The sequence below is a fragment of the Ahaetulla prasina genome, chromosome 1 (assembly GCF_028640845.1).
Source record: "Ahaetulla prasina isolate Xishuangbanna chromosome 1, ASM2864084v1, whole genome shotgun sequence".
Taxonomy (NCBI): Eukaryota; Metazoa; Chordata; class Lepidosauria; order Squamata; family Colubridae; genus Ahaetulla; species Ahaetulla prasina.
In genome coordinates, this window is record NC_080539.1 from 253,025,934 (window position 1) to 253,036,379 (window position 10,446).

The 10,446-nt window shown below is 37.8% G+C and overlaps 1 pseudogene; it reads right to left on the minus strand.

Moving 5' to 3' along the window:
• Positions 1 to 4,904: 4,904 nt before the first annotated feature.
• LOC131204644 (olfactory receptor 8H1-like) lies at positions 4,905 to 7,053 on the minus strand (annotated as a pseudogene).
• Between the last annotated feature and the right edge of the window lie 3,393 nt (positions 7,054 to 10,446).

A 10,446-nucleotide genomic window follows, 5' to 3' on the forward strand; every position in this document is an offset into this window, starting at 1 on the left:
AAAAAATATTTTCTAAGACATATTAAATTTTAAGTAGCTAGGAATTATATTATAAATAATTCTATGATGCCAAAATTGCTTTTCCTTCTTCTTTTACTAAAACCCAAATCTACTACAGAACAAACCAAGCAATTTTATTATCAAATTATTATTTAAAGAAACCGGCATAATAAAATATACATGAACTGTCAATTACACAAGCTTAAGATAATGGTAAAAATGATTGTTCATCCATCTATCGAAGCAAACAAGAGAGAGATTTAAGGACCAAGTTTGAAATGGAGTTCAAAAGGTTGCGGGCGGGGGGCGGGCGGTGGTTATCATTATTTATATTCATCCAGTAATTTACATTTCTTGTTGGGTGGTCAATATAGCAAAATATTAAAATATTCTCAATTTTAATTCTTGATAATATTGCCAGAATATCAAAAGTCTAGTTTTACAGCTCATTTTTCAGAGCATCTTACTCTTTTGACAAATATGTCACTTCATCCATACAATTGATTCTATTTACTATTTCCCAAAATAAATTATATTTCTTTGTGGAATTCTTGCTTGTCATTCTTCCTTGGAGTGTTGTTATGATTTTGATTATGAGTGTATCTCAGCCTTGTCCATTTCAAGATGCATAGATTTCAGCTCCCAAAAATCTGCAGCCAAAACATTGGGTCACTACAGGGGCAAAAACGTCCTCATCTCCTAAATAAATTAGAAGAGAGGAAATCCTATTCTGTACCAATCAAAGAGAATATTTGTACCTCAGGCTTGAATTGAATTGTAGAGTCCTTGGTGCTTTCTGGTTGTTGTTTTTTTTGTAGACCTTTCATTACCCAGTTATGTACCATGTTTCCCTGAAAATAAGACCCTGTCTTATATTTTTTTGAATCCTGAAATAAGCGCTTGGCCTTATTTTCAGGGAGGTTTTATTATCTTGGGGTGCATGAAGCAAGATGAGGCTCCTTTTGTTGTCTTACCTGATTTCCAGCTCTGCATTTAAATATTTTCGGGGAGGGCTAATTTTCCGGGGAAGGCTTATTTTAGCGCATATGCTCTAAAGGCCAATTGGGCTTATTATCAGGGGATGTCTTATTTTCAGGGAAAACAGGGTAATATCAAGAATTCCACAATCGTATTCTGTGTTTAAAAAAATGGAAGAATTTTTTATGTTTATGTTTCCAACTCATTTCATTTGGGCTACGGGAAAGGAACAGCAAGCCATCAAGCTATCATTTCCCTTATAGAACTGGAAGCTTAAGAACTAGAAAGCAGAAGGCCAAAAGACCGCCACAATAAGGAAATGGAGAAGAAAGAAAGAAAGAAAGAAAGAAAGAAAGAAAGAAAGAAAGAAAGAAAGAAAAGCTTTCCAGCAATTTCAGTAATGAGCTTAAACTTTTGTGTGCATATAAGCATGGACGATAAGACACAGACCCTTTGAATTCCTGGGAAGGGGCACAACCTACAGGCTAAAACCCCATTCTAGACTGATGTCATCACACTGTTACAAGCACCAACATGACATGCTCTAATATTGTTGAGATACCCTAAGTTTCATTCAGAATATCCCCCAATTCTCCATACAGCACTAAAAATGACTAAAACTTTATTTCTATGGTTTTTGCCTGCTATTTGAGTTATTTACTTCTAGTTTGGAGTCACATGCTATGTTTTCTTGTTGGTTAGTGTGACTGAGGGTTGAAAATGCTTTAATGTTTCATTTTTGAGCTACCTAAAATCTACTGCGAATCACACCTGTACACTTACAGACACATTTATACACCCTGCCAATCAACATACAGTACCGACCATTCTCTACCCATCTGCTGAATCATACCAGAACACCTGCCTTCTTTTCCCATATGTCAGAAGAAGCAGATTAAAAAAAATCAGGAAGAGATGAATTAAACCATAGCTCCACTTCTTCATACATGTGTGAGCATCTTGTTCAAAAGATGCAGCATAAATACACTAAAGTAAACCAAAAAGGCAAAAGACAGCCATTGTTTTTTGAATAAAAAAGCTTATGATCCCATCTGACTGATTAATGTAGATATTAAAATCTTATCTGCTGCTTTAGCCAATAGGGTCTAGAACTGTGAGGGCGAACCTATGGCATGCGTACCACAAGTGGCACGTGGAGCCATATCGGTGGGCACACGAGCGTTGCCCTAGCTCAGCTCCGGCGCATGTATCTGATTTTTGGGCCTTCCGGGCTCACCGGAAGTCAGCAAATGCGCTGTTTCCGGCCTCTGGAGAGCCTCCGGGGGGTGGGGGGTGGGAAGGCCTGTTTTTGATTTCCCCAGCCTCCAAGAAAGCCTATGGAGCTTGGGGAGAGCGAAAAACAGGCCTAACAGGCCCACCGTGCCATCCCGTGCCACAAATGGTGGGAGCAGGGGGGTCCTACGCGCATGCACGGGAGTGGGGCACATTGAATTATGGGTATGGGCACACGTGCACATGACCCCCACACGTTTTCCCTACTTTTGGCACGCGACGGCAAAAAGGTTAGCCATCACTGGTCAAGAAAGTGTTTTTCCATGGTGAAGAATAATGAAATTGACTTTCTTACAACTAGACATGAATCAGATAATATTTGACTTGTGGTGGGATTGATTTATTTAAAACAAAAGCAAAAGGCGAATCCCGCTGGTTGAAATACTGTCATTTGATATGGAAAATTGATTGTAATGAAATCTCTCTCCCTCCCCAAATTTTACAAAATTCCCTTGTTAAAGGTTGCCTATTTATAAATTACTTCAATATAAAAATTCAAAACACAGAATGGAAAAAGGAATTGGATACGTCCATTTTGTCTAAACAATGGGAGGTTGTATTATCTTCCCTCATCTCTTCATTCAATCTACCACCCTAGATTGCACCTTATTGCAAAATGTATTATTTTTGATTTACTGTACCACACTGTGTTTGAAAAAGAATGAATAAATCACTGTTTTGTAGAAAATGAAAGAAAAATGCTTCATTCGGACACATATTTTTGTGATGTCCTTATATTATGGAAAGATGTTCTTTCATATACTGATTTTGAAACAGGTTTTAATATTATGTCCATATTCTCCTAGATCGCATATCTATACATAATAAATTGACAGCTGCACAATGGATTTTGTATGCAATTTTTATTGTCAAGAGTCATGTTCTTCGGCATTGGAAAGAGCAATTTATAGTCTCAATTGCTCAGTGAACTTAACACTTGATATTACTTACAATTTATGAATAAGATTAGATATGAACAATTATAACGAAATACAAGCAACCTGGAATTAAGGAGAAACTTCCTAAAAGTAAGGACAATTAATCAGCTTGCCTTCAGAAGTTGTAGGTGCTTCATCACTGGAAGTTTTTAAGAAAAGATTGGACATCCACCTATCTGAAATAGTATAGGGCTGTAATGGCGAACCTATGGCATGCGTGCCAGAGGTGGCACACAGAGCCCTCTCTGTGGGCACACATGCCATCGCCAGCTGCTCTTCTGGTTTCTAGCACACACATGCACGCTGGCCAGCTGGTCTTCATGCACACTGGAGTATTGTAAATCCAAAGACCAGGTAGCTGGCGTGTGCATGCGCATCGTCCAGCTGGTGTTTGGGTTGACAGCATTCTGGTATGTGTGCATGTATGTGCACATGTACATTCCAGTTTTGGCACTTGGTGGCGAAAAGGTTTGCCATCACTGGTATAGGGGGTTGGACTAGAAGACCTCTAAGGTCCCTTCCAGCTCTATTTTGGTTGATTGAACAATAATTCTTTAAGTCTAATCTTTGTGTAAATATATATACACAATATCAATATCAATATGCATGATATATCTTTTTCTTTTTCGTTAAATCAAATAAAGGATATTTTTAAAACATGCAAGAAAACTGAGATCTGTAGGATAATTTAGAACTTAAAGAAATAAAAACACACTTGATTATTTAGTAGTATTACTTATTTTAGAGATTCCTAGGCCATACTCTCATGAGATAATCTACCATGTATGAAACAAAGCATGGATGTACAATTTTGCTTTGATTGGGAACTGCAGGATGTGTTATTTTTAACTTGGTGGTCACAAAGGCCCTCTGATAACATTGTGCCATCATAGCAATGATTAGGGCAGGGGTCAGCAACCTGCCGCTCTGGAGCCACATGTGGCTCTTTCACCCCTCTGCTGCGGCTACCTGTCATTCAAAATATGTGTCACAACCGCCAATGTGCAACACCCACCAGCACGCGTTTTATTGAGCTTTTCAAACCCCGGTAGGCCAACCATGGATAAATCCAAGAAAAGAAAATTTCAGAAGAAAACAGAAAATTTAATTCAACTACATATGTTAGTTTTGTGGCTGCTCAGGAATTAGTCAGGCATGGGAAGGGTTTTGTGGCTCCCAGTGTTTCCTTTTCTGTGGGAAATAGATCCAAATGGCTCTTTGAGTGTTTAAGGTTGCAGACCCCTGGATTAGGGTAAGAACCTCTGGTCCATTTTTAATTTGAAGACAGTTAAGTAAGACATATGAGTGTACATACATAGGTATACTCTCATATAACTCTCAAATTAAAACACACACACACAGGAGAATACTATCCTCCTGAAAATTCTACTATGAAAAAGAATTCCGCTGCTGCCAAACTTTGCAGTACTTTGGGAACTGAGGGCTTCCATGGTTTATGGTTTACTCAGCCCTTCAAATTATAGTTAACAGGAAAAGTTTTACAACATTAAAGATAGTTCAATGGTTTTGCAATGCCAGTTTAATGGTTATCTTTTAAACAAATGTGTGAGAACGGGAGACAATGCTCACCAGAAAACAACATAAGGAAAATAATATAATATTCTAAATTATCTTGTCATTTCATTTCAATTTTTGTTATTGGCTGTTATCATTGAAGTAGTTCTACATTCATCCCTAACTCCATTTCATTCCAACTGATTTCTTGAAGGCCTCTTTCACCTCCTTCTTCCTGAGAGAGTAGATCATAGGGTTCAGCATAGGCACCAACATGGTGTAGAAGACAGAGGCCACCTGATCTTGGCCCAATAGTAGCTGGTATTTGGGCAAAGGTAGGTAAATATCAGAGTCCCATAGAAGACTGAGACAGCTGTCAGGTGAGATGTGCAAGTAGAAAAGGCCTTACGCCTGCCTTGAGCAGAATGGATCTTTAGGATGGTGGACAGAATTAAGATATAACATAGGAGGAGGATGACCAAGGATGCAAAGGTGGTATACCCAGCCAGAAGTGATATGATCATTGTTATGTACCATATAAGGAGTGAGCTATAGGCTTCACTCAGGTCCTCCAATAAGGCGGGAAAATACTTAAAGCTCATTGGTTAAGCTGTCTGGCAGCCCTCTATAAAAGAGGACACTGCCAGACAAGCAGTTCATTGGGTTGTACTGGTCTACTAATAAAGAGCTGTTGTTACTGAAAGAGCTGTGTCCGTCTCTTCCATCATCGAATCTAACAATCATTTCAGTGACATAGTGATCTGAGGCGAGTGCTATTAGAGGAGGAACGTCACAGAAGAAACCCCTGATGATGTTAGAATCACAGAAATGTAAGCTGCTTAAAAAGCATACTGTTAGCATGGCATTTGTCAAGCCAAGGAAACCCGAACCAGCAACCAATGTGACACAGATGTTTTGAGCCATAATTGTAGAATAGAGCAAGGGATTACAGATGGCTCCTTAACAGTCATGGGCCATTGTGGCCAGCAGGAAACATTTAGTGCAACAAAAAAATAGAGCTGAGCAAAGCATGCATCAAAGGAAATGGATTTATAACTGGTTAGAAAACTCGTTGGCATACGAGGGGTGATAACTGATGAATAACAGATGTCAGCCACAGACAAATTGCATAGGAAAAAGTACACGAGGGTATGAAGCTGAGCACTGATCCTGATTAATATAATCATTCCCAGATTCCCTATCAGGGTGATGATGTAGACTGTGAGGAAGATAGCAAATAATGGAGGGTCCTGCTCTGAAGATTCTGAGAAACCCAAGAGAATGAATTCTTCCACCAGAGTGCAGTTTCCATCTTCATCTCTTTCCAGAGTCTGCAATCTGTTAATCGATTTAAAATAAAATTTCTTCAGTTTTCACACTAGATTACAAGTGAGACGTGCTTAAAAATGAAGTTCTCTTTATATGGATGACATCTGTTGCCTCTGCCGTGATGCAGCTCTCAGTCCAATCTGCTTATGTATTCTAATGCCAAGGTTTCCCTGTTATAAACTCTCCAGTATCACTTAGGTGAGATGGGTGGTCTAGAAATGTAATCAATAAATTTCCCTGAGATGTTAAGAAAAGACACATGTTTTTCAAAAAAATAGGTACTACTACTTGCAGTTTACATAAATATGGTGGTGTTTAAGATTACAGAACCATAATGGGAAAAGTTTGCTATCCAATAGCAATTTGCATGTAAGAGGCATCCAGATGAACTCACGGTAGTTTAAGCAAGTCCAGGAAGAAATTCTATTTGACGTCTCATCTGTCAATATGAAGCATGAATATGCAGTGTGGTCCCTCCAGGAGTTTGAAATCAATTCCCACTGACCTCATGTCAGTGTCATGGGACAGACAATAGGAACATCAAACTGCCACACTTCTAATGTAGCAGTGGTGGGTTTCAAATTTTTTTACTACCAGTTCTTTGGGTGTGGCTTGGTGGGCGTGGCATGGCTTGGTGGGCATGGCTTGGTGGGCATGAGAGGGAAGGATACTGTAAAATCTCCATTCTCACCCCAATCCAGAGGAAGGTTATTGCAAAATCCCCATTTCCTCCCGAACAGCTGGGACTTGGGAGGCAGAGAATAGATGGGGGTGGGGCCAGTCAGAATTTTTACAACTGGTTCTCCAAACTACTCAAAATTTCCGCTACCGGTTCTCCAGAACTGGTCAGACCTGCTGAAACCCACCTCTGTAATGTAGACAGCACTGAGCTGACTGGCCATTGCCTGATGTCATTTAGTGCAACATACTTTCCTGTGCTAGAGGATAATAAAAATAAGTCAAAAATCATTTCCTGCTCTTTCAGGACATCCACAATCATTAGCTCATGAGGACTGTGTGCTTGTGGATTTCTGGTGAGGATTTGGTGACCTAGACATCCCTGAAGGAATGCGGAAAGAATTGCATCTGAGGTTACCAGCCATAGGCTACAGCAGTAGTAGTCAACCTGGTCCCTATTGCCCACTAGTGGGCGTTCCAGCTTTCATGGTGGGCAGTAGGGGTTTTGTCCGATACTGAAGCACTTTCCTTTTTTTTAATTTAATTGACTTTTTTAAAAAAAATCATAGCATTATTTAAAAATGTTTTCATTAGGTTTTCATAAAATTCCCTGTGACAAATTAAATTTCTGAAAATATACCATTGGTATCGCCCACACATAAGTTTAGTTCACGTTTAGTTTAGTTCACGTTGCATAAGTGAAACTAAATGGTGCTATAGTGCGACTGCAAACAAAACAGCCTCATCCCAGAATAGCTTGTGCATCTCCCCCCACACCACCCAGCTGTAACAGACAAGCAGAGCTGGTAGCTGGCGCCCCCCCTCCCCAAACCCAATCCACGATGCACGAGAGGCATGCACAGACGACGATACACGGCACATTACTGTGGAACTGGTGGGTGGTTAGAAAATTTTACTACTAACAGAGATACAAAAGTGGGTGGTAGGTATAAAAAGGTTGACTACCCCTGGCTACAGGATAGATCCTGGTTGGTAAATTCTCTCTGGAGAAAGGAGAGACTGTGGAATTGTCCACATGTATTCCAGGCAGATGATCATTGTGAGTAAAAACTGAAGTTTCTGTGGTCAGCTGGTAAGTGGAGTGGCTGGGATTCAAGAAATTTCATCTATGTCCACAACCATAATATATCTTACTATATATGTACATAAAATTTGGCTGAGCCTCATAATCAATTTTGAATTAACTTTTTACTGCTTTTTAAATATTAATAATTTTTAGAATAGCAAATTTGATGGCATTCACTGGATTAGTTCTTCAATCCTGCATGAAAGAAATTTAAACTGGGATTTTAAGGACTTTGCAATTTGGGGGAATAAACATCAAAGGATTATTATTAACGTTTTTGTAGTTATAAATGGATTAAGAATCTAGATTGACTTGAAACAGGATTTTCAAATTAATAGGATTAATCTTTCCCAGAGGAAAGTGACATATTTTGAATTCCAAAAAACCTCCCAACAATCCCCAGCAACATGATAGGATGGGACTTTGAAAGTTTTTCACCTGTGGGAGCTAAAAGGAAATAAACATTACAATTAAAGGAGAAAAACACCTATTTGACTTGTTAATAAGAATGGAGTAAAATACTTTAACATCACTGTGGATGATGGTATGGACGAGGAACAAGTTATAGTGGATAAGACTGAAATAGATTTGAACATGGATTTAATAATGACAAACCACAAGAATGATATGGAAAAAGATGAAATAGTGGATATACAAATGAAATTGCCTGATTTTTTAATAATTAAAGGGACATACAATCAACCAAGCAGGAGAGTGACTTGGATATTTTTGCTATATTGAATTTACAAGAGACCTGTTAAAATTTTCTAAGATAGTGATAAGGGACAAAGAAAAAGAAAGAAAGAAAACCAATCAAGTTTTAGAATATTATTTGAAGGGATTAAAGATTAAAAATAAAAGGAAGGTATATAAAATTGCTTTATTTGATCAAAATTAAAATATATGATCTTTTTCTGGTAACCCTTAAGGATTTGTCTATTGATAAGAGATGTGATACAGGATGAAGAAATTGTTTCATTTTAAGAGAAAGTGATAGGTTGTAAACTTATTTTTGTTGAGACAAAGGAGAAAACTATTTCTTTCTATTTCTTTTTTCTTTTTTGTTGTATTCTTATCTTTTCTTCTTTCCTCTATTCTTCCTTTTATATTATTTTTGTTGTCTTTTTATTTTTATTAAACTATTTTTCTTTATATTTCTTTACTTTCTGCAGTTTGCACTACTTTTTATTTGTATAAACATAACACTTAATAAAGTTATTTGAAAAAAGGAGTGTGTGTGTATGCCTTACTCTGTCAAACTGAGTCAAGATACAAAGTAATATGATAGCTACTGATAGTTAAAGTCCAGGTACCTTAATTTTTCAGTCTGAAAATTGGAAAATATTTCATTTCAGCAGAAATGCTGATCATGCATAAACCATAGTAACCAAAAAAGTATGATAGTTTGTGATGTACGGTAATAAATAGATAAATAACATGACTTCTGTCTACTAGATCATTTAACATTGGGTACATAGATGTGATATTTTTTGTAGCGTTGAGTTTCCATAAGCCAACATTTCTTTCACACTTTCCAAAATTCAAAGCACTTTCCCAGTACTAAGTAGCCATAACCCATCTGAATAGCTATAAAGGCAAATTAGTGTGATGTATGGGAGAGAGGATTGAAATATAGAGAGAGATTGCTTAAGACAGTTTAATGAGTTCCCAGCACTAGTGATATTTGAATTGAATTTCGTTCTTTCTAACTCAGCCTCTTTGCTACCATGCTACACCAGATCACATAATATGGTTTTACAATGAAAAGATGACACTCACTTTGCTTTTTGAGAAAGAGGTGTGTTTGCTCAAAAATGAGGGGTTTCTCCTGTGGGAAACCAGGCTCTGGAGACCTATTCTGGTTTCAGATGTTGGTTAGACTGTAGCATTTTCAATGAATTAGCAGATGACACAACTGCCCCAATACTGTTAGTCAGGAGATTCTAATATAACAATGTAGTCTTGTTTCTGGTATTCATTCTCAATGTTGTTCTACAACTCTGCTAAAATGTGCTTGCTGATTCTGAAAGCTGAGACCTGCGATTTATAGGACAGAAACTACAGCTCTGGGGAAACAATCAATTATTGATTTTGTGAACCATTCTATCTATTGTAACAATAAACCTAGAAAATGACTTTTTTTTAAAAAGAAAGATCTTTGAAGGAACACACACACACGCACAGATCCTTTGTACTTACTTGAATTCAGAAGTTACTTATCTAGTTAAAAAAATTTACAGGGTGATGATGTGTCCTCTTTTGGCTCTTTCTTCCAAAGAAAACAGAACTTAAGAGTAACATTAGGCATAGCCATCTAGTTTTAAACAGCCTCTATTTGTATTTGATCACTTTTAAAACAGCTTAATTACCTATCACAGCATAGTATGCATTCCACTGTATAGTGTCAAGACTGAAAAAGGAGAATAGTGAGGTATTGGAGTGAAAGAAGATTTTGATCAAAATAAAGGAGCTTCTATGTTTGTAAAAGTGCTTAATTTCCACTCACTGGACTCACTGGAGAAGAGCCTAATGCTGGGAAAGATTGAGGGCAAAAGAAGAAGGGGACGACAGAGAACGAGGTGGCTGGATGGAGTCACTGAAGCAGTAGGCATGAGTTTAAATGGACTC